At 40.8% G+C, this 24288-nt stretch overlaps 3 long non-coding RNA genes across 3 annotated transcripts; 2 read left to right on the forward strand and 1 right to left on the reverse strand.

Moving 5' to 3' along the window:
* Nucleotides 1-2599: 2599 nt before the first annotated feature.
* LOC102078250 (uncharacterized) lies at nucleotides 2600-22698 on the forward strand. The gene is made up of 4 exons (XR_003215743.1): nucleotides 2600-2616; nucleotides 3061-3142; nucleotides 3672-3848; nucleotides 20882-22698. It is a non-coding gene; the product is annotated as an uncharacterized LOC102078250 (long non-coding RNA).
* On the reverse strand, nucleotides 10304-17155 carry LOC102078313 (uncharacterized). The gene is made up of 3 exons (XR_267036.3): nucleotides 16856-17155; nucleotides 12492-12550; nucleotides 10304-12402 (listed from the first exon to the last, which is right to left on the reverse strand). It is a non-coding gene; the product is annotated as an uncharacterized LOC102078313 (long non-coding RNA).
* On the forward strand, nucleotides 17992-20816 carry LOC112841679 (uncharacterized). Its single transcript, XR_001225256.3, has 3 exons — nucleotides 17992-19319; nucleotides 19603-19665; nucleotides 19789-20816. It is a non-coding gene; the product is annotated as an uncharacterized LOC112841679 (long non-coding RNA).
* Nucleotides 22699-24288: the final 1590 nt, after the last annotated feature.

A 24288-nucleotide genomic window follows, 5' to 3' on the forward strand; every position in this document is an offset into this window, starting at 1 on the left:
CAGCCATCACTCACTCAGCAGCGCTTCACAGCAGGTATATGGCAATCTTCTTCAGGCTTCAGACCGCAGGTGGTAAACCAAACAATCAGCAGTTCCCACCATGATATCAGAGCAAACTGTCCTCATGCAGCTCAATTGACTTTCCCGTGACAGTGTAGGAAAGACAGTTTTTTACTTTTTCCTTCAGTGACAACTTGAAAACAGAATAATAACAATAGCACCAGTGGTCAGTTTTATCTGGAGTTTGGAAACGGTGATCTATTCATCTTTGCGACTGGGAGACAAACTTTGTTTTGACCAAAAAACTTGTGGCTTCTCAAAAAAAATGGTTATTAATGACACCAGTGACCTGCAGTCTGCAACCCTTTTCTTCCATTTACATTTGGTGCTTACGCTATCACATGTTCCATGTATGTGCTGCATGTCACATGTTGGGTGCATTGTGATCACATGTTTCTGTAAAGTAACGTACTCTGCAGCTTTATCACTGTGAATTTCTCATCTCAGCTAAGAGATCAGCTGCTCCTTGTCCTCCAGCTGTTTTCTTCAATGTCATATATCCCATTTAAACACTCTGGAAAGCTGTGCCCTTTCCGTCTCAGACACTATTATTTAAATTTCTTCAAGCATACTTTTCCTTATTTTTTTTAGCTTAGTGGTGCAGGCTCATATTTTATAACATTGCTACCATTTTCTCCAGTTCACCTTATGATAAACTTGCTACCGGTCCACTGATAGTATGAAGATTTCAGGCAGTGAGCGCAAGCCAGTGGATTTGAAATGAGTTTGACTCACTATGACACCCATGGCGGTAAGAACGTGTCATGAATCTGACGGTGATTTTGTGTGCAAGCTCATTCTTTGTGCAGGGTAAGAGCATTTTCATGCCCATATACTGAATGAGGTCCATCGTCTTCTGTGCCATATGAAGTATCATAAATTCTAATAAGCCCATTTCCATAAACTTCAAGAATAGGAAAACCTGATAGCACATAAAGGGCGCTCAGTCTGTTGCATTACTCTTTCTTATACCAAAGTAGGAGTTTCACTTATCTGTATTCATCCAAAGAACTTTATAAATGAAAGAAATATGAAGCTGCATTTGACTTTTTGCAAAAAACATAAAAATATTTTCTGGGTTACAGCTGTAAGTCTGCTAGCAGTTGTTTTTTCACTACTTGTATTGGTTTGAGTTTAACTGACATAAAAAAGGTCAACGTGTGCCACTCAGATGCCAATAAGGTCACGGTTTGCACTGGCAGCCTGTGTGGAAGGAGGAGGACCCAAATGCAGACACTTGGAACGAAACTATAACTTAACAAAAGGCGAGCCGTATTTGTGCCTGGGAAAAGGTACAAAACAAAAGGCAGATGCACACTGAGGCAAAATTAACTAGAACTAAACTAAATGCTAAACACATGAGACACAAATAACAAATCCTTGAACATGATAAAAACCTGGAAACACAACAAGAACTCAACAGACGACCTGAGACAGAACAAAGGAAGACAGAGGACTTAAATGCACAGAACCACAATGGGGGAAGTGGAAACACACGGGGAACACAGCTGACACAAATGAACATAATGACACCACAGGGGAAGTGAAACACTGAACATGGAACACCAGACCTCTTCAAAATAAAACAGGAACCATAACGGGACGCAGACATGACAACATGAGCTTGACGGCATAGTTCATGCAGCAAGAAACACATGACAGACTAAGACGCGCGGACTTAACATGACGAACTGACGAGGAACGCGCACACTATAAATACACACAAAGGAAAAAGGGAACTGGAGATGAGACAAAGACGTCACAGAAATACATGAAGGACGAGGGAGATAAACACAGGGGGCGACGAGACAAAGGGGATCTGAAAAAACTGAACTAACATGGGAACTTAGGCAAAATAGAAGGAGCTGAACTTCAACACAAACCATCAAAATATAAGACAAGTCAAAACGCTGGGTCACATGACCCAGGATAGTGACAGATAACACTAATTAACCACTTGCATTTCCTTGCTTTGACATATTTTTTTTAATCAGTGATTAAATCATGTTATCAACATATGACCCGATATGTATGGAACGCCAGGACTGCCATAATTAATTAATTAAATACACCATTAAATAATTGATTAAATGTGGCAATAATTAATTAAATAAATATTTTTGACACGTTTAATTAATTAATTATTGACAAATTTAAATTATTTATTTATTTCACATTTTAATTAATTATTGACACATTTAAATAATTATTTAATGGTGTATTTAATTAATTCATTTTTGCACAGTTGACTCCCTGCATGCTGAGGTGGTAATTCAGCCATTGGATTCATGTTACAGCAGCTCATGAGTAAATGAACATGGTGCAATAAAAGTACTTTTAGAAGTACATTTTTCTAAATACTTATTTTTACTTTACTTGAGTAGGCTTAGCGGTTGCCTCTTCAGCATGCAGTCACGTTCTATAGAGTCTGTCTAATGACCTACTAATTGTATTCAGGTGTGCTGCAACCACGTACACATGGAAAAGTTGCAGGGCAGCGGCCCTCGAGGACTGGAGTTCAAGACTCCTGATCTAAATAGATGCACCCCAGACAGTGTAAACACATTTACCATTAGCTTTGTTTTTCTTGTAAAGTCACTCATGACTAACTGTAATCACACAATTGTGGGTCATCATTCAGATTTATATTGTTTAAATTGCACTTGATTGGAGTTGTAGCTTGTCAAAACCCTCCACCTTGTTTATGTTAACCAAATGTTTATTTACAGCTACAAACTCCTGTGGAGCGGCTGAACAATTCAAAACTGTTTTCTCATGCAAATATGACAGAGCCTCTGAAATACAGCCACTGTATGCGTGCTTTAAAATGACAGTTTTTGAATTTCTAATTAATCAGAGCGCGCTGCCCCGCACAGATATTAAAACTGGCATGAAGCTTTGTAACAGTTCATGTGTCACATGTACACTTTAAAGTGGGAGCTTTTCTGAGGTACCGATTTACATAAAATAATTAATGTTCCTCTTTATGCTTTTATGTAGGTCTGTGCTAGAGCTGGAATAAACACCTGAGGAGGATGAATGCACACAGAACCTGATGAATTTTTACTCCAGTCTTCTTAAGGTTGGCCGCACTGAAGGCTTTGTTTTGGACAATAACATCTTCTTGGCATAGACTATAATAGAATTATGAGAAACATTAAATTCTTTGTCCCCATGCAAATAAATCCATTCAAACAAGTTCAAGTGTTAAACGCAAGCAGCTTTGAAGTGTAAAAACACAAAATCCTGAGAGTGAACAGGGAACAAACCACCACATTAACCCTGAGCAGGGACGCTGCAGTCTGAATTAGACAGACCCAAGAAACATAATGGTGCATTTCTCTCGAGAGAACAGGTAAAAAAAGAGATTTGATTTGAATTCCCTGAATAGGGGTGGCACGGTGGAGCACTGTTGCCTTACAGGAAGAAAGTCCTGGGAGATTTCAGGGTTCAGTTTGATTGGGTCCTCTCCCCTCAGGGGGTTGTCAGATGGCTTTCTGGATTCCTCTCATAGTCCAAAGACATGGATGTTAGGTTAGCTGCCAGTTCTAAATTAATTGTATGTGATTGTGAGTGTAAGTGATTGTCTCTGTGTATTAACCCTTTGAAAGAACGCTGACCCATCCAGGGTGTACCCTGCCTCCCGATCCATGACAGCTGGGATTGGTTCCCCCTGGATGGGCGGATGGTCCATTTCTTTCTGCTTCCAACAGTCTTGGCACATCCTGACTGGAAACTGCATCTTTTCCTTTGTGCTTCCAACATCAACAGGGGTTTCTCAAAAACAGGTACTTTTTCATTACACCCTTCCTTCACAAATTCATTGATCGATCAAGATTCTTTCATGTGAAAAAATAATAGGTGATTCTCCATTTAAAGGTCGCACTTCTTTAAAGAAAAGCACAGCAGGTTAAACCTCTTTAGTGCCCCACCAGTGCTCACTTTTCTTAGTACACGTGATATTTTAGATCCAGACAGGCGTCCTCAGCGATGGGTCACTGTTCCTGTGGCTTCACATTCATAAAGCTCTCTCCTCGCAGCATGTCCTGGCTTCTTTTATAGAAAAGACCACTAATGAGTTCACTCTAATAAATAGGTCTACAAAGCTCTCAAATCCTACACTTCTTCTTCTGAATTTCCTCTCAGTGAAAGGCACAGTTTTACTGTTTGCCTTGTTATCATTCAGACAAAGAATCTTTTCTTTTACTTCTTTTCTTTAGAGATTTAAGCGACATGTCTACAGCAGAGCAGGTCATTGTATTTAAAAACTGCAGTGTGTGTACTGAGCCATGGTAGTAAAAGTAGGAAAAATGTGCTTTTAGACTTTGTTTTTTCACGTATGGGAAACATGTAAGTAATCTCTCGTGAAAAGTGATACACAAAGACCACAGGTGACGGTATTAGAGAAGGACTTCTGTTTTTTCTTAGGCTACCTTTATTGCTCTCTTTGTGAACAAGAAAAATCCATAGCTAAATAAAAAAGGTTCTTGTCTATCCTCAGGGGGTTGTCAGATGGCTTTCTGGGCAAATGTAGGTACAAGCAGTGAATTAGGCAGGCTGTTGGCGAGCAGAAAGACCAAAAAGAGAAAAAAAATTACAACACTAAAAATCTCCCAGACTGCAGTGCAGCGTTCCAGATTGATTATTCTCTACATAACAGTTTTTAGTATCTGAGAAGAAATTTCTCCTTTATCTCCTTTCAGCATTTAAAACAAAAGCAGATGTCTGTTTTAGCTCCGTATTCTCACTGGTGGATTGTGTAGCCTCAGGAGTGCGAACACAAAACCAGTTAATTGGCCGTGTGCTCTAATACTGTTACAAAGGCTATTTTTACCTCTCAGTGGTTTTGTATATAGCAATGTGGAAGAGTTTGCTTGTGTTTCCAAGTATACATGAAAGTGTGCTGACAACCAAGAGTCATTTTCTCTTCATCTCCTCTTCTTTTTTTTGTCAGTTTGTGTGTGTGTGTGTGTGTGTGTGTGTGTGTGTGTGTGTGTGTGTGTGCGCGCGCGCGCGCGCAGTGTCAATAGAAGACAAATATGTTCCGCTGTTACTCCCACGTCAGTTCCAAGGATGATAACAAATCATTATGTGATAATGAAATCCGATCACATGAATTACTGAACTTGCTTTCCTTCATTATAGTCTGTGGGATGAGACGCCAAATCTTTAATCCAAGTTGAAGCAGCCTGCAAATAACTACAAGAAACAAAATGCTTTTTAAATAGAGAGACGTGACAGGAGGATGAATACATGCACTATCTGTTTGTCAAAGTTTTGTTATTAAAGATAAAATAATAGGAAATAATGAATATTAAATGTGGTGACACTGAATCCTCAGTGTTAGCACTTTGGCTACTGCTGTGTTGTTTTTAGGAAGTTACAGAAATCAGCAAATCTGGGCAAGAGGATGAAGTGCTAGCAGACTTTTCAAGCTTGGTTAGCAGCATGAATCCAAAATCTGTACCAATGCAACGAGCACCAAATGGGCTGCATCACACAGTGTTCCAGATTATTGGTCAGATAATGCTTCAGAAGTCACAAACACATGCAGGAGGTCCAATTTGGTGGATTAGTGGACATTTGGCGTTACAGACAGCTGCTGGCTACACCTCCCTGTGTCAACACTCCTGTCATTCAGAGACATCCATCTAGACTTTGAGCATGCAAAATCCAACTTGATGAGTTTTAAAAATTTAGCCCATAGTCAGTTGTTACAAAGGGGGAAATGATCCATATATACCCAATTCAAGTTTATAAACAAGGTTAGAAAAACCTGCAGGCAGCTGAGTCTGAATAAGTCACTTGGATGACTGAGAAAAGGTTTCTTCCACTGAAATTTCTCCATCCAGATGAATAGAATCAACTTCCTGGGATTTTCTTATCTGGGTGACTGAGCATGAATCAAGACACCTTCAAGTCACCATTTAAGGAGTCACAGTTTTTAACACTTGAACTTGTTGCGATGGTTAAATTTTTTTAAATATTTGCTCATTGCAGTCATTATGCATAGAACTGAACCACAGTTAGCTGCCAGCTATTCCACCTGCATGTATCCAGTACCTGATATTACTGCCATGCAGGTGGGGGCGTGAGGTGTTGGTGGTGGTATAGGCAGTGGTGACAGCAGATTAGATTGTGATGGAGGAGGTGAGGATAGATACAGTGATGGAGGAGTAGAAATGTACCATCATTAACTTCAGCAGGTTGAATTTCTTCAGCTGCTGCGGGAAGGAAATCCTCTGCTGTGCTTTTTTTTTGATGAGGGAGTTGATGTTGTTGTTTGGGAGACGACGCTTCCCAGGAAACGTGAAGACTTCACACATTCAACTGGGCAGTCATGCAGGTACCTGGGATCTCGTGGGGCTGGTTTCATCTTGAAATCTACAATTATCTCCACTGGAGTGAGCTCCAGGTTGTAGTCCATACACAAGGTCACCAGACTGTCAGTTTCCCTCCTGTAGGCAGACTCATCCCTATCTAAGACGAACCCCATGAACTGGCACCATCTGACAACCTGAGGAGTTAGTTGCACCGATGACTGCAGGTGTCACTGTTAGTGCGCAGAGAGGAAAGCAGGAGATTTGAGGACTGAGCCTTTCACAGACGATCATATGTCCTTTTATTTGAGTGAATTTGCAGTAGTTAGTGTCTTTGCATAGACTTTACATGCAACTGAGCCTTGTGAAGTTAATACAACATCTGTTACTATAAAGTCATACTCTGATACTTTGTAGCTTCTCCTTATTAACTGATTTGTTAGAGTCAGATGAGATTTCATTGTTGTGTGGAACATGGCGGTATAGAACTTTTTGATAGGTCGTGCTGCGATCCAGCAAAGATTCATGTTAAGTTGGATTCACAGTAGCTATAAATCGACTTGCTGTTAGCTCTGATCACAAGGTGTGTGATAATGTCACGGGGAAAAAGTATGCTTCTTAAGGTGAGATGGAGAGTGTGAACTGTGAAACATAAGAAAAGTGCTCGTTAATTGGCGGCACTTATGCTGCTGCCAGTACTTCTGCTGTGTTCCTGTCAAATGCATTTTGGCTTCGGTCTAATTATCCTTTTAATATGTTTGAAACCTGGTCATTTGAGTAACTCTGTGATGTAGCTGCAGTTAATTACATTGTTATTGAATGCATGCACAGAACCTCTTGAAACTGAAAACAAGGCGAGACTTTATTGGAAACGGATACTTGTTTGAATGGCTTTTTTGTTAGCTCCCGAGCTCCTACTCGTTCCATTGATCGGGGAAGCTTTCTGCACTCACTGGTGCATTTTGTACATTTTGGAGATAACCATTGTATTGCCCTTGATATGATACAGTTTTTCTCCTGAATATTATGCTTGAAGAAGTCATCTTACATCCACCGACAGGACTAGAGACATTACGTGTTGACAGGCTGAGTTGTTTATGAATGCAGGAAGAACGACTGTAACACAATCTTCTACTGAGCGTGTTGCATTATCAGCTGTTTTATAGCCTTAATGCTGGCTGTCAGGCTCTAGCCTCAGCTGTGGCTGCTCATACACAAGTCTGTGCTGCAGCAGTTACAAAGATTACTAGAGGAGCTAGTTCACCCGGCTCCTGCATCAGCTGCTCCTGAGGCTGATCGAGACAGGCGGTAGCTGTGATTATAACTATATCCATGGGTTGACGCGCTGCAGCTGATAGTGGCTGTAGTGTTGGTTTTGTTTTGGTTGTTATGATTATGGCTGTGATACATTAGCTTAGATGTGCCAAATGGCTAACTGCATGCACATAGTGTGTGTGTGTGTGTGTGTGTGTGTGTGTGTGTGTGTGTGTGTGTGTGTGTGTGTGTGTGTGTGTGTGTGTGCAGTAGATTAACTTGGCTGTGTGGACTGAACGCTGTATTGAGTTATTCGTAATTTATTGCTGTACTCTCCTGACTCCTGCAGTGTGCTGGTAACACATCTGATTAAAAGCACCGCAGATTCAAATCCTGGGTGGCTTAGTGTTGCTGTCTTGCTAATGTTCAATACTGCACAGACATACTAATAGCACCCGGGATTCAACCACAAATGCAGCCAATGTCCAAGCAATCACCATATTACAACCTCAGCCATTAGAGCCAGGCAGAACAGCAGCAGTGCAGCATGTGCTTCCACATTATCCGTCCTGACTGTAGCATCTGATTTAACCGAACAAGTCCAACACACCAATTATTCATATGAATGAGGGAGAATAAAGCTTAATGTGAGGTAATGCAAAATGTATGTAGAGAAAAGAGAAATTATGTACTGGGAAAGAAAAGTTAATTTAAGGGGATGTGAAAGTAGTACGAAGGAAAATATGCAGGATTTTCTAAAGAGTCCCGCGTTTTGCTTCCAGGGAGAGATTGTTCATGACAGCCAAAAACAGGTTAGTAGCATTTGCCAAAGGTCTTTACCCCAAAAATGAACCAGGGAGTCACTCTGATCTGTAAGCGCAAAAAGTACAAATAAAAAAGGAAATCGAAAAAAGGAGCCACATTTTTCCAGAAGTTTCTGTTCTATTTTGATGCTTTTTTACTGTGAACCCAGGGCACCATTGGAATTCATTGTACCCACTATGAATACAAGATGACCGTAGCCACCTCCTCCAGCGAAGGAGAAAGCTAGAACCTTTTAAAGGCACCTTTCAAATCCACAGGGATCCACTGTTTGTCTGAAAAGAGGGAGTATGACTTCAACATTTTTTTTTTTCCAATAACACTTTCATCTCAAAAGACTGCTGAAAAACATGAGCGGATGTATTGATGCTTAAACTTGCCAAAATTTTTCTCCATCCGGGCTCGCTGTGATCTCCTCGTGCCTCTAAAGTATAAATTTCTTGTCTTTTTAACTTAGGTCATCGCTTTTCACATCACAGGTTCCCCGGGGACACCTTAATACAAACATGAGCTCAGTCTCCTCGTGTATTTAATGTTGGCTTTTAATGGGAAGAAGTGGTGATTATTAAATTACAGTATACCAAAACAAGCACGTGTTTGCCAAGTTTGGAGTCATTAGAAATGCTGAAACAGACAACATGGCACTTAATGCTTTGCGCATAATTTGTATTCCCATCAAAAGAGATACACATCTGCTCACTTTACCTAGAGCACAGGCTCTGAATCATCAAGAATACATGCTAAACGTTCTCATCTGTTTTTGTCAGGCGAGTCCTCAGTTGCTGCAGACAGCAGATAAATCTTATTTATTTAGTCTCTGTTTTATAATATAATATTTTTCCCAACACTTCTTTTGCTGAATGCTAATAAAGATAAAAAGATGAAAAATAGACACAACTAGTAACATTAAAGGGACAGGAAGAGGAATAGATATGATATAACATGTGTTATGGTGTTTTAAATGACTGTCGTCCTTTCAGTGTTTCAAAATATGGTTTCATTTTATTCTTAAGACACTGAACACATTTTCTTTTAGAGCATTTGTGTTTATATGTGAAATGGTAAGATCACTGCCTGATTTGAAAATATTTGCTACATTAAGTCCAAATCCTTATTGTCAAAGCATCTATTGAAGGGCAATAAAGTAAAAGGAGAATATTATATTGTTTATAAAAAGTAAAAAGCCACATAGATTCACAATCTCTTTCTAAGACATGCTGTTTTTGAATAACATTTCTGGTGTAGTGATGTGCAGGTATGAATGCACCAAATGATGTCCCTGAAAATTCTGTGTTTTTAAGTAAGTAAGTAACCTTTCATATTATTGAAATATAAGGTTGATATAATTTTTCATATCAACAAAATGTGACTTTTAACCCATTTAGCACAGAAGCTGCACCATCACATATTGCACCAGTCTTCTTCTTTTATAGTGTCTGCATAATTACTGTACTATAACAACCTGCTGCACACTGCTCTGTGTCTGCTCATGAGATCTGGATCAGATATTGAGGATTTTTATTCACACTCACATTTTATTTGGTCTTATTATGACAGGCTGTAAACCTATTGTGGGTGTGTTTAAAAAAAAGAAACAGTAAACTTGGATAAAAATTCTTTTTAATTAAACCGGTCTCTGCTTGAGATGCTGCAGTATCAAATGAAAGATAATTAAAATATAAGACCTGTTTGTGTTCACAGTTGTTGACAGGGAACGTGTAATCAGTGCTTTTGTTTTCTCGCAGTTTCTCCACACTCGTCTTTATCACGTCTCGACTTAGAACTGAATATGAAGAGTGCTGCTGCACTACTTTCTTCAGGGAATATTAATTATGGATACTGGCTTATATACTACTGTACATGATTGTGTGCCTGCGGTCTGCTATTGTTCTCAACTGCTGCAGTGTAGAACTTATTTATATGAATATGAGGAAACACCGAGGGCAGAGAGAAGAATACTAAAAGGACATCTCTGGATATCTGCAGCGAGCATCACAACAAGATAACAAGATAAATAGCAGCACGATGGAGCATATGTGCATAAATTACAACTAATAGAGAAGATCAATTAAATAATGATTAAAGATAAAGTGCATAAATATTTCAGGCTAGTAACATGACATCATTAATTTCAGTTGACATGCAAGTTTAATAAACATTCAGATGTAATTAAATGGACAAGACTGGCAGACTGATGAGCATTCATGTTCTCACAGAGAGTCACGTTTGTTTTTAAAGTGAAAGGATCATAAACGTCATATATTCTTCCCGATATGAGCAAAAACACATTTATTCTGCTTGTCTGCTTCTCAAGAACCAGCTCTGAGACAATTAGATGATTTGCTTTCTTTTGATCAACTGCACACTTACCAGGTGCATGACATTTGCTACTTCTAGCTACTGCGGTTTCAGAGTTTCCTGCTTTTATTTCTCAGGAATTAAACAGGGCTGGGTTTTGGACAAAAAATAGAAATTGATTACTCTGGGAAATTGTTATGGCCCTTTTTTCAGCCCCCTTTTTCAAATACCAGTAAATGAAAAAAATAGATACATGAATTGATTATGAAAATTAGCTGCAATTATATCTAAATATCAGTTGTGAACTCTCTGCAGCTTTTTTAAAAAGACCAGCATCATCAACACCTCTGCAGGTGTGAGTTGCAGACAGTTGTCTCCTCTGTGGTCTCATTTGCTAATGGTAATTACACCAAGTGTTTGTAATTACCCTGACAGTGATATATTGATGTTTAAAATGCTCCTTTACCATGCTACTCGCCAGGGAAAGTTTTTCAAGGTGCACATGTTTTCTATCAGCCACGGTCTGGTTCACACTCACACAGCCACTTCACATTCATTCACACCTGGCCACTGCAACCAGCGCTGCACAGCTGGCCGCGGGGACAGCGAGGCAGTTAAGATGCACCTCTGTGGTAACTGCTGAAAGGGAAGGTGACCTTGATGTGTCTCCTCGCGTTATTCTTCCACTGCATTACCTGCAAAGCGTGCTACAACTCCATAACAGAATCAGCAGACACCTGTTTACAAGTCCCAGCACCAGCGGAGATGAATGAAATCAATACCCCGGCTCCTGTGCAATTTCTCCGTCGCATCGCCGGCCACAAGTTTATATTATCGTGGATCTTTACAGTGCAGAACTGATTATGAGGCACAGTGCAGATCTGCTTACTTGAAAGATTGGTAATTATGGGCAGCAGAGTGCGGTATTGGTGGAGTGCAGATACTGTAAGCCGTTAACCATCCTTTGAAACTGTTACAGTAAGCAGAGAGGAAGCACCATGCCTCAGAATCAATGCTCATCATAAAAGCTGGTAATGGCGGGGAGGTGCTTAGTAGAAACATCTTCAGATCAACTTAATCGAGGCTTGAATCAAATCCACAGCATAAAGGAAAAGAACTGCAAGAGTAATACATTTTACTTGGCTTCTATAGTGCTCTTTACAGCACTCAAGCACTTTACATACTCTGTAAGATCTTATATAACGGAAAACCGACTTACTCTCATGTCTCCATTAAAATGTTGGAGGTCTGAGGAAAAATTAGCAACCGTCAGCAAAACAAAGCATGAATAATTTGGCCTTTTAATGGGATTTCCTTATAAAAATATTCATCTGATCTGATCGGTTTGTCATGTTTTTGTATCCCCTTCAATGTTAAAATTTGAGAGGAACTGCATCATGATTTGAACTTTAACCCACGTTTAAAGCCCCATAGAGTTTTTGGTCTTCCTTCTGAAGTAAAGATGTAATCTTGAGCAACTGGACTGCTTTGTGTACAGTAGACCACTACTGCACATGCAACCACTTGTTTCTTCACCCCTGTTGAAGTTGTCATTTCTCCAGTGAAAAAGTGGCTTTCCCATTGTTCATTTTGGGATGTTGTCTTCCTTATCTGTGGATTCCTGGAACTGTTCCTTGCAAGATGAAGCCTGAAGAATTGGAGACATGGCTGTACTATCTCAGCTTCCACTTTGTGATAACTCTGAGATTATCATGACATCAGGATTGGATCACTTACCCGCTGAAGAAAATCTGCTTCCATCCGGGTTGTTTACATCTCGTCTTTTGCCATCTTTCCTAAAACAAACATTACTGAATGATTTTAAGCCTTTTTGCATAAAATCATCCGTGCAGAAAAGCAACAACCTATGTGTGGAGGTGTAATATATAACAATCATTTTTGTCTAGTCATTGTTCAGTCTTGCTTCATCTTGTCCTGTTGTCACTGCAATCTCCCACTTGGGAGTGTGGGTGGGAGTGAGTCTCTATTCCCTCTAAATTATGTCTTTTAATGAAGCAAATCCTCGGCGACTCCTCTAGTTTAGGCACTGACAAAGACTTTTAAAGTCAGAAATGTCAGCTTAGTAATGTTATCGGTCATTGATAATGATCGGCAGCTAAATAAACACCCCTTCCCCTCCCCGGTGACATTAAAGTCTGTCTGCTCGCGAAAACTTTTATGAAGAAAAAAAAGCTACAAATCATTAAGGCTCGTATCGCGGCTCTTGGAACTCGATGATGATGTTGATGAGAGGGAGAGTCTGTTTATGGTTGTGCCAAAGTAATGCACTCGCTGGGAGACAGAGAAGCGCAAAAAGCAGACTAATGAGACAACAAATGGCAGCTGAACTCCACGAGCACTCTTGTTATACTGTATATTCCTCTTAGGTCATGTCAGTAGGCAGCCGAGTGCTCAGAGATGAAGGAGCAGAGACTGAGGTGCCACAGTAACACCGCCTAAAGAGTCTCTTTGTATTATAAGTCGGCTGTAACTTTTAAAAGCGAAAAGGAAGACACCGCCTGAACTGAACTCTTGCTTTCCTTTGAGTTCCTCGGTTAAATTTTCTGTAGCAGTGATCATATTTCTTTGCATTGCCAGTGAGGTCCTGTTATTTCGGCACTGTGTCTATGAATTATGTAAATTGTCACGATAGCTCTGCATCAGTGCTGCTGAGACAGATTTTTGTGCGTGTTTGGATACAGCACTCACAATTCTGCACACTTCTTTTGAGAAGCGACACCTGTGCCAACATGTTTTGATAATTGGAAACAATTAAGCTGTCTTGCAGAGGTGAGTTTTGAAATGGTCTTCCTGACATGCAGTATTCATAGACATTAATAACTGCTGTTCTTGGATTGACTTGGACACACCTGAATGGTAATTTGCTGTGGATAAAAAGCTCTGCGTGGATACGCTGACAGGTGGCATCAATGTAAAAGACTGATGAAATACGCATTTCTCCTACTAAACTACCAGCTACATTCAAAAAGATGTTATTATGAATATGTCATGCTGCCTCTCATGTTCACCTTACCCACCTTCAGCTTGTTCGTGTCCACTGTTTTTCTCTCTCCTGCATTATTTTTCTCTTAATCCCTCTCAGGACAGCATTAGTATTACTGCATGAGCTCTGCTGATTTGGTCTTTTTACCTCCAAACCCTGAAGCTCTGATTTATTCCCGAACACAGATATTAGGGACTTTCTCTGGCTAATGTGCCAGAAAATTCTGTCCAACTTACCCTGACTTCACAGAGAATGAGATTCTGCCCTTAACATCATCCGGTGTTTCAGACATCTGACATTTCCCTTACAAGTCTCATACAGCTAGTGCTAGAATGGCTGTATCAGTCTTTAGGGTAGATAAAACTCAGAATATCTCAGCTGGGAAATTATGTTGCTGCTGCACCAAAAGCTGGAGTATATAGGCATGCTTGTCTTCCTGTTTTTGTGAGGACATTCATTGACACTGATGCATTCACAAGCCAAGTTTGACCATCACAACTAACAGAGATGGGCAGTAACGCGTTACTTGTAACGCGTTACTGTAATCTGATTACTTTTTTCAAGTAACGAGTAATGTAAGGGATTACTATTGCAAAAACGGTAATTAGATTACCGTTACTTTCACGTAGGAACGCTGCGTTACTGCGTTACTAAAACCGTGATTTTTTGCGAGAACGTCTCATGACAGTGACGTAAGCGAGTGCGACGTTCGTGACAACAGCTGTCTGCAGATCATAATATATCGAGTGCGGGACAGAGTGTAGCATGCAGCGTTTAAAGCGTGGAAGTACTGACCTTATTTTGAGTTTGATTCCATAAAAAGTGACAAAAACATTAGTGTCCGTTGTGCGTGGGAAGAAAACTTCTTTTTACAGCGAAAAAAACCCTAAACTTCCAAGCAAGCACCGAGTGTACTACGACGTAATGTGAAATTCACAGAGAAACTCGCGGATTCTTCCACTGACCGCTGCGGCACACCTGCACCAGGGCAAACCTCCTCCGCCTACCCCAGTCCTGCTTTACAGGTGAAAATAGAGCGACAGGACCGCTAGTCTTTGATTTTATTTATTTTCTGCTGTGTTTTACTTGCATCTATTTGAAAGAGTGAGTGTAAACATAAAAAAAATTTTATTTTATGTGCTGGAATGTGCAGAAAATAGGTTTAAATGTTAAACAAATTTCTTCCAGTCAGAGAATGTTGCATATAATTTAATTTTTGCTTGATGCATAAAGTTAAAAGATTAAAACTAATAAAACAAGTTTTAAAAAGAGACGTTTCCATTTGATTACATTTTGTATGATGAATTATGCAGAAAAAGTAGAATTGGGCTGAAAGATCTATCGCTTTATTACCTGTTCAGGTTGTAAATCGTGTTTTTAAAAAGTAACTAAGTAACTAAGTAACTAAGTAATTGATTACTTTTGAAAATAAGTAATCAGTAAAGTAACGGGATTACTTTTTGGGGGAAGTAATCAGTAATTAGTAACTGATTACTTTTTTCAAGTAACTTGACCAACACTGACAACTAACTGTCAAACCCTTATCATAACTTTAATATAAGCCTACTTCTAACTTTCTAGCGTTCATAACCCTCAAACAGGCCCTGAGGGGGTGTGAAAAAGTGAGAGCCGGCCTAGAAATTTTACCTTTTACAATATTTGGTGACTCAGATGGTCTAAAACTCCCATGAAGATGGCTGTGCAGACTATATTTTCATTTATCTATTTAACTGATATAATTTCTTTGTTTATGGTTCTCAAGAAAGCTGCACAGCCAAGGTCTGAACAGGCACAATCACACATCTGTAAACTGTGGCTATAAAAAAAAGGCTACACACTCCCCCAGATGAGCATTGTATGTGTTAATATAATCAAATTAATTGTATTGTGAGATATACACGTAGAAAATGAAAGGTCTAAATTAAGTCATTTTTTTCTTATATAGTGTTTCCAAGTGTAGGTTAATTAGAATCTGTATAGGCTCCAAAGTCATTAATTTCTTGCAGCAGGTTGTTAACCAACAAGGTTTTAGACTCAAAAGCAGAACCCAGACATCAATAATCAGTTTTAAAAGGTTTAATGAACTATCACAGAAATTCAATAGGGCGAGAGCTTGGAGCAGGTAAGTGATTGCAGGTGAGAGGGTTTCAGGCCAGAACAGGTTAGTGCTTGGCCAATGTGAAGACAGGGAATTATCTGTAGATCAAGCTGTGGCTGCTGGATTGGAGCCGGATTCAAATGCTCTTTTGTCTCTGTTTTGGTAGCAGGTGGTGGAAGGGGTGGAAAGGCTGGATGTTTGGAGAATACAGAAGTGGTGTAGGGTGGGCAGACATGCCAGTGGCAGGAAAATAAAAACAGTTCTGTTAAAGTCTTTATGTGTTGACCAGCTCAGGTGTGCTGGTAAGGTGTCCAGGCAGGAGTCAGTACCTTCCTGTTTTTTTGCAGGATTCAGTTTGATTCATGTTAATTTATACATAAATGCATTCCTACTCCAACACAGCTGAATCAGATGATTGGATTACCTCTTCAGCATGCCATCAAGTTTGGCAAAGGCCTGGTAACAAGCCATTCATTTGATTCATTTGTGTCGGAACAAGGATGCATCTAAAAGCTGCAGGACAGTAGCTCTTGAGGACTGGAGTTGGACACCCCTGCTGTAAGCTAAAGACCCTAAAGCCCAAACAGCCCTCTGTGAGCCTTCACAACTGTGGGAAGGAAAAACTCCCTTTTAATAGGAAGAAACCTGCAGCATAAGCAGGCTCAGGGAGAGGCAGCCATCTGTTACAACTGATGAGGGGAAAGAGAAAAGAGAAAGCAGGGAGAAAGGATAACAGTCCTTCTCCCAGCTCACTGGCTCATGGTATTACTGGCTTGTGCTTCTACTCTCTGCTAGTCACCAGTGCGGTGGTAATTAAGCCTGTTGTGTCTTATACTTGTTCTTTTAATTTCTCTGTAACTCTGCTTTGTTCTCCAGTTGCCTACCCGAAACCTGTGTGTCTCCTCTGTGTTCCCAATTCTGAGTTTAATGGTCACTTCCCATTTTCTAACGCAGGCCCTCCAGCTGGATGCTGCACCAATAAAATAAAAATAGACTTACCTGAAAGCTGCCTGCTCACTCTTTGCCAAATCTCCCTCTGCTCCCTGGGATCCTTGCCTAACTGTCAGTTCTTCCTCTGATTGTCCTGCTTAAGATGCCAACAAGTAAGAGTATCACATTGTGATGGAGCATTCTGGGCCTATATTAGCATAATAAAGGGATGGTTCAGGATCATGTGATCCAGCCTTAAATATAACATTTATCACAAAGTGCCTTCAAAAAGTGTTGGGTCTAATTTTAAAAGTAGAGAAGACATCTGCATCTTGAATTCAAACTGGGAGCTGGCTCCAAATGAGAGAGGCCTGATGGCTGAAGGCTCTGCCTCCCATTCTACCTTTATAAACACAAAGAACCACAATGAAACCAGCAGAATGGATGTTGAGGAGGCTTCAGCTTACAATGTGCAAGGGATTTCACAGTAAATAAGGGACACCAGTCAGGCAGGAAGTAAAAGGATGAGCTGGTCCACGTATACTGCAAATAAATTAGGTGATGGCTAACATGCATCACAGCTGACGCGCAGTTATCCAACAAACTCTTCCTGTGGGTGGGGGTGAAAGATAAGCTGGCCAGAAACCAGGCCTGTCCTGACCGTGGCACGCTCTCAGAGCCTCTGATGTCACTGATTCCAGTCTTGGGCCCAGCACCAGCACTGAGTCTGTGGAAAAGATCTAAGAGCATACTCAGGTACTAACTCTGAGTTGGTTCACTCAATGAAATTTCAGTTTAGGCTCATTTTCAGTCAGCTTAGATTCTGCTCTGGGTTGGATGGATTTCTGGTGTGTTTAAATTGTTGTCTGGCTGTGCAGCAATTCATGCAGATTCGAGATCAGATTATGAACGGTAAGGTTGTTTTGATTTTATTTGATATAGCTCAATGCAGCTTTGACTCTCTTTTGCTTTAAACAGGCAGATTGTGTTATAAGCCCGTTTTTTTTAAATTCACCCTAAACTTACACTGTTTAGTAACACTGCATTTATATTATATTATATTTAACCTACTGAGAACCGAGGAAAAAAGAGTCTTCCAACTGAACTTTTTTTGTGTGATTTCCTTCCCCTTTGGAGCTAACAGAGGCCACCCAAACACGTGAGATATCAATGGAAAGCCCAGGATGTCCTCTATTTAGTACATCAGGACTTATCAGGGCAGCTCAAATAAGTCAAAAGATATAAACGAAAAACAAATGTCCATTACAGAGGATATAAATGAATAGGCCTGTCCTCAGACCTCATCAGCACTGGTGGCATGTTTGTGCTCTGTGTAAGCTAATGTAAAGAGTGACTGTGAGCAAAGCTCAGACAGAAACTTAAAATGATCAGAATCTGAATTTTTTCATGTGATGTTGGGATTCAGCAGTTCACTGCAGCATTCATAAATTTGTTCCTGTTTGCATTATGTAGACTTGTTAAAATAATAAAACAGCAGTACACATAAGAGCTCTTTTAAACTCATTTTAAATCACTGAAAACCAGAAACCAACACGTGGCACTCTGAGAGCACAGACCCCGCCAAGGCAGCTCACTCTCTGCGCAGGATTTACTTTCAGTGCCAATAGTGTTGTATTTTCTGTATGTTCATTTTTTAAACTTTGTTCTTTTTATTTGTATTTTAAGAAAATTGTAGTGCAACAGAAATAGGTGCAAATCGCAGGCTTTTGTTATTTGCCCTGTTGAAACCCATTTGAATATACTGTCAAGGTTCTCCTCATCTTCTCTTTTTCTGTTGTAGAATAGAATTGAATAGCCCTTTATTTTCATTGCACATGTATGCACATAATGGGTGCTCCATGCCAACTGTGGCGGAATAAAACATAAATAGTAAGACAGCAGGAATAAATAAGAAAAAGGAGAAATGGATTCAGTCAAGATGAATATATACAAAACATGAGGGAGGCACACATTAGAGAACAGGTTGCAAAGTGCTTGAATGTAATGCAAAGGACTTGGTCTGAAAGAGTCTGTGTGTAAGTGGTCTGAGCGATGAAGGTTACTCACACCATGGCTCAGATTGGTGAGGTGGGGGGGCAGGAGTGGGGGGTAGTGTTTGTTAACAGTGCGAATGGCCCAGGGGAAGAAGCTGTTTGTGAGTCTGAAGGTGTGGGACCTGATTGACCTGAGGCACTGACCAGAGGGCAGCGGGTCAAACAGGCAGCCAGGGTGCAAGGGATCACCTGTGACGGCCCTGGTTTTCCTGAGACAGGAGGATCTGCTGATGGCGTCCAGGGGTGGCAGAGGGCAGCCAGTGATTTTTTTTTTTAAGGTGGTCTTAATTACCGTCTGTGCAGCCTTCCAGTTCTCTGTTGTGGTCCGTGCGTAGCAAACACCCAGGCAGCAGGAGGCCACCCTCTCCACTGAGGATCGTTAGAAAGCCAGCAGCAGCTTCTGGTCCAGGTTCTTCTTCCTCAGGACACAAAGGAAGTCCAGCTGCTGCTGGGCCTTCTTTATGGTGTTGTGCATCCAGGTGAGATCCATGGAGATGTAGGTGCCCAGAAACCTGAAGGTGGAGACAGATTCCACCTGTTCTCCATTTATAATGAGAGAAAAATAGACCACTCTGTGCCTCCTCACGTCCATGATGAGTTCTTTGGTTTTGGTTGTTTTCTAAACAACAACAACAGGACAAATTCTCTTCTTCTGTTACCTCCGTCATACCTGACGATGACGTTGGTTGGATGGATTGGTGTACAGTCAACTATGTGTGTTGTATGTGTGTTTGTGAGAGCTAACCATGCATTGTGCTCCAGGGATGGGTCCTTCTGCTGCTTCCCACCTTCCACCTCCATGCACCTGGGATGATTAACTCACCTGTGAGTAATTTTGTGATCAGCTTTCTGATTGTTAGACTGGAAACAGTTGGTGGAATTGTTGCTTCTGAAATCTGCATGTTTGGCTCTGTGACCTCAACTTACTTTCCGTTTGTCTCTGCGCAGGAAACCTGGAACTCGTGAGAACGTATTCCTGTGGAGAGAAGGAATTACGGATCTGTCTGAATTGGAGATTTTGTTACCACAAGCTGCAAACTCCATTTTTTCATTTTTATTAATGTGGATATATTACATGTGTAGCATTTGTTTCCTTATATAGTAAAAGTGTTTAAATGTTTAGTAATAAATATCAAGTGAAAGATGTTTAAACACAGGTTTGTTCTGTTTAAGAAAATGTGTTCAGGAACATTGTCCATGTATTAGCATTGTTATATATTTAAACCTAATAACCTGTTATTAGTCATAATAAAATAATGTGATATTTAGAATAACCACATAGTTCATATACCTATTTGTTGTTCATTTAAAAAAAGACTTGTAACTTAGATTCACCTGCTGGGCCCACGTCCTCATTTTAGGTCTGACAGCATTTTAGTATTATAGTATTTCTATTCTTGTGTTCTTGTATGAAACACAGCTCTATATACCACAGTTATCACCTTCATATCAATCTATTGACCAAATGTGACATAGTTGAAATCTTTACACGATACTTTATGTGTTAACCAGACACACCACACTTGTAAAAATCATAGTTTGGAGTTAGAAGCCTTTTTTTCCCCCCGTTTTCAACCAATAAATTATTAAGCTGACCTTGAAGACTTTGGTGGATGTAAGCCAAGTTTCAATGGACCGTCAGCACGACCCCACTCTACACCCCTACACAGTTTTATTGGAATTCATTTAAAACTTTTCCAACTGTTGTGTTTACAGACAGAATGATGACACATACACACGCATGCACGCAAACACTACCAAAGACCTTCTTGGAAGAAGTAAAAAAAAACATTAAATGAAATTCACAGCATTGCACTGAAATAACCGAATAACTTTCACTGGACATCTGAAGTGGTGTGTCAAGTTCAGTGCTGTTAAATTCTTGCTTACAGAGTTTGAAAATAACTTTTGAAAAGATTCTTTAACTGTTTAAAACTCTGCTCTGTTTACTTTAGCCTGCCTTCTTAGATGCTTCTCTTGTGGAGCAGTTGATTGCCTGATGATCTGCTTTTTATCATTTTTTTGTTTCTGTGTTTTGAAGCCTCAGGTTGAAACGCTGAGCTGGCTCCTTCCTCTTGCCCTGGATGGAGTTCCTCCATTTGAGCAGTCCTTCCCACTCCCGCCTTTTACCTGGAAATAATATGTGTGGAGTGTGTCAGGCCGGAGGTTCCAACAGTTCTTTCCCAGATTGTTGTCGCTGCGATGTTACCAGCTCTGAACCTCCTCACACATCTTACCTGGAAACCTGCTCACTTGTTGCCTCCAGAAACCCCCAGAACTACTCACCAGCCCCATGTAATCTGTCAAAGGAAGGACTTACCCGCTCACCTGCCTGCCCGCTCTTCAAGCGCTTTCTCCGCCACCTGTCTGATACTCGCCAGCTACCTTCACACTCCCTCTGAGCCTCCCCTCACTTCCAACGCAACCAAGACCTCTGGTTCACTCTCATTATTCTCATCATCCTCTTGGGTTCCTGTTAATCTCTTGTCTCCTGTCTAACAGAGCTTCCGTGTACCAGTCTAAAGTGTCTCCAACTGTCTGAACCCATTAACAATTCATTCTTTCACAGTAAACAGTACGAAGCTTTCTGCTGTTGTCTGAGTCTGCTCTTTGGGCCCGCTTTTTGCCATAATACGACATTGTCGCTGTGTGGACTGCCTCTACAGTGATGAGCATGTAAAGTCATTATGTTGCGTGAACCTGGTCTTTATTTTCTCTTTGTGCGCAGCGATGCACAACATTCAGAAAGCACTATGGCGGAGGAAACAAGCGTGTCAGTACACCCCACTGTTCCCCTTGTGTTTTCAGTTAACTACCGGTGCAGCACATGCGGTTATGCGAGTGAACAAATACTAGTCTGCTGTTGAACTGATGCTTCAAAGCCTAATTTTTAGTTGTGTTATGTTATGTTCAAGGAGTTTCCTGGCAAATTGCAAACCACGTTAACTCTATCACACATTCTGTGTAAAGATAATTATGGAAAGAGGATTAGAGGGTTTGTTACTCAGAAGACCATTTACAGAGTTGCAGGTGTTCATTGCAAAATGTCGCTCTGAGGAACATTTGTGTTTGCATGCAAATAATTGTAACGACTTCTGTATTTTTTACCTTTTCTCATGAGCACCTTTATCGCTCCAATATAGCAAAGTGGTCTGTGACCATGTGATGGTCCTGAGCATTTGGCTTACACCACTGAACATATTTCTGATGAGTGTGCTTACTTTCTTTCCATCTCTTTTATATCCCTCTTTTAACCTTTCTTTATTTACTCCCCTGATCCCCTCTCCAATTCCACCTAAACTCTGAGGCTCCCCTCATTGCTCCTTTCTCTGTCAAAGTTAATTGTTTTCTGTGTGCGTGTGGTTTTTTTCTTCTTTTCCCTTCATGTTGTTTGATTGAATTGAGAGGACTTCTCATCGTCACTGCTGCAGGGCTAAACAGAGAAAGGGGTGCCAGGGATAAAGATGGCGAGCCAGAGGGTGACTCAGTCTTCCTTATTCCAAGACACTCACTCACTCACTCCCTCTCTCTCTGTCTCTCTCTCTCTTTCTCACACACACACACACACACACACACACACACACACACAAACACACAAACACGAGATAACACTGATACAAGTAGTTTAACACATCCAGACATGCGTTTGCAGGCCGACACAAAATGTAAAGTGCATTGAGGGAAAAAAAAAGTTTCATCCTCGTGTGACCCATGAGCCTCACTGGAATGTCCATGCACAATGTGATACACAGCTCTATACAACGCCACACGTGCTCATGTGCTCACCTCCACCCTCAGAAACCCCCACTTTAATCTGTTCTCCAAATGTTGTTTTCTTCCCTGCGGTGCTGAGCCAGTTTTTCTATTTATGGAGGGGTGTTGAGCTGATGTGAGATGATCGGAAACTGCCTCGCTCCCATTGTGATTCTCCTTGAGGTGTGTATGCATGCAAATGCATGTGCGTCCATGTAGATGTTGACATGCATGAGTTCGCTTCTGGGATTGTCTGTGTGTGTACTTGCATTCGTGCTTGTTTCCAGATCTGTCAAGGTGTTTGTACGTCCCTGTGTGTTTGTGTGTGTGTATTTGCATTGTGTATGATGGGGATATAAACAGGAGTCGGCTCATAGAGAGCAGATGTGCCTCCAATAATGGCTAAATGGAGATGCAGGGAAGCACCAACAGCCAGACTAATCAACGCCTTGAAGTGCACAACTTTCCCTATAAAGGGGTGTGTGCATGTGGATGTGTGCACGTGGCTCTGTGTGTGTGTGTGAGACACAGTTGCTAGAAGTTTGTAGCTGAATGTCCACATCTTCTATTAATACAAGCACACGCACACAGAAATTTGAAGGAGGTAGCATTAAAGCACACAATGCTGCTCCATGTATTGTATGAATAGCATGCACTAAAGCTGGCAGGTACTCTGGAAATGAAATTTAACCAGCTGAGATGGTGAATTTGTGGAGGTACTTTAATCCAACCCATTTAAAATCCAGTCTGAGGTCCTGAGTTGTTGTTTATTTTCAGCACCATATTTGGGAGCGTTGGGAGAACTCACTTGAAGCTATTTGGTTTGGATTATAAATGCATTAGGAAATCCAGGTAATTCCAAACATGAAGACATGCACACACACAAAATCTACAGAAGTCACGCAGTACCTGTGCTCTGTTTTTAAATTTAAGGTATCGGTGCTCGCCTTCTGACAAGAACATGGAGCCATACTGGTTTCTTGAAAATCGGCAACAATCTTGTAATGTGAATCAAACTCACAAGGAAAACATTAATTACTGGTAAACAGCATCTTAGGCATCAATGCTAATGAAGCCATCTACAAGCTGTGTGCCAAGAGCATGCTGCAGGTAGTCACAGGAAGAAAGACATGTAAAGGTAAAGACGGCGAGGAAAAAAGGTCTTAATGGAAGAGAAGCAAAGGGATACTGAAAAGAAGGGAAAGTAAAATGAATGAACAGCAGAAGAACTGAAACAGGAAGGAAGAGACAGTAGGTGTAGGGGAAATGAGGGAGCTCGAGATTCAACGCAAAAATAAAAGAATCAAATGAGCAACAGCAAAGGAAAGAGAAGAAAAAAGTGATGGAGAAGAGAAGAGAGAGAAGTATTTCGGGAGGTGTGAGAACAGAACATATCATCCCGGGGGCTCTGTGACTTTCCAGGCCTTTAATGTCTTTAATTAAAGCCAACAGTATTATCGCCGTGCTCCCTTGGAGTGCCATTAGCAAAGCAACAGCTACAGAGCCAACTAATAGAGGAGGGGAAGGGAGTGGGTTAAAATGCCTAATGATGGGAAGAAGCAGCAAGAGGGGGGTGGATGGAGGAGGTGTGGGGAGTCATCGAGGCCGCAGGAACACTGGAGGTCAGGATAGACAGGGTGAGAGTAGTTATTAAGGGTGAAGGGGAGCTGGAAGCCAAGATGGACAGAGGAACAC

This window comes from Oreochromis niloticus, linkage group LG22 (genome assembly GCF_001858045.2).
Source record: "Oreochromis niloticus isolate F11D_XX linkage group LG22, O_niloticus_UMD_NMBU, whole genome shotgun sequence".
NCBI classification, from domain to species: Eukaryota; Metazoa; Chordata; class Actinopteri; order Cichliformes; family Cichlidae; genus Oreochromis; species Oreochromis niloticus.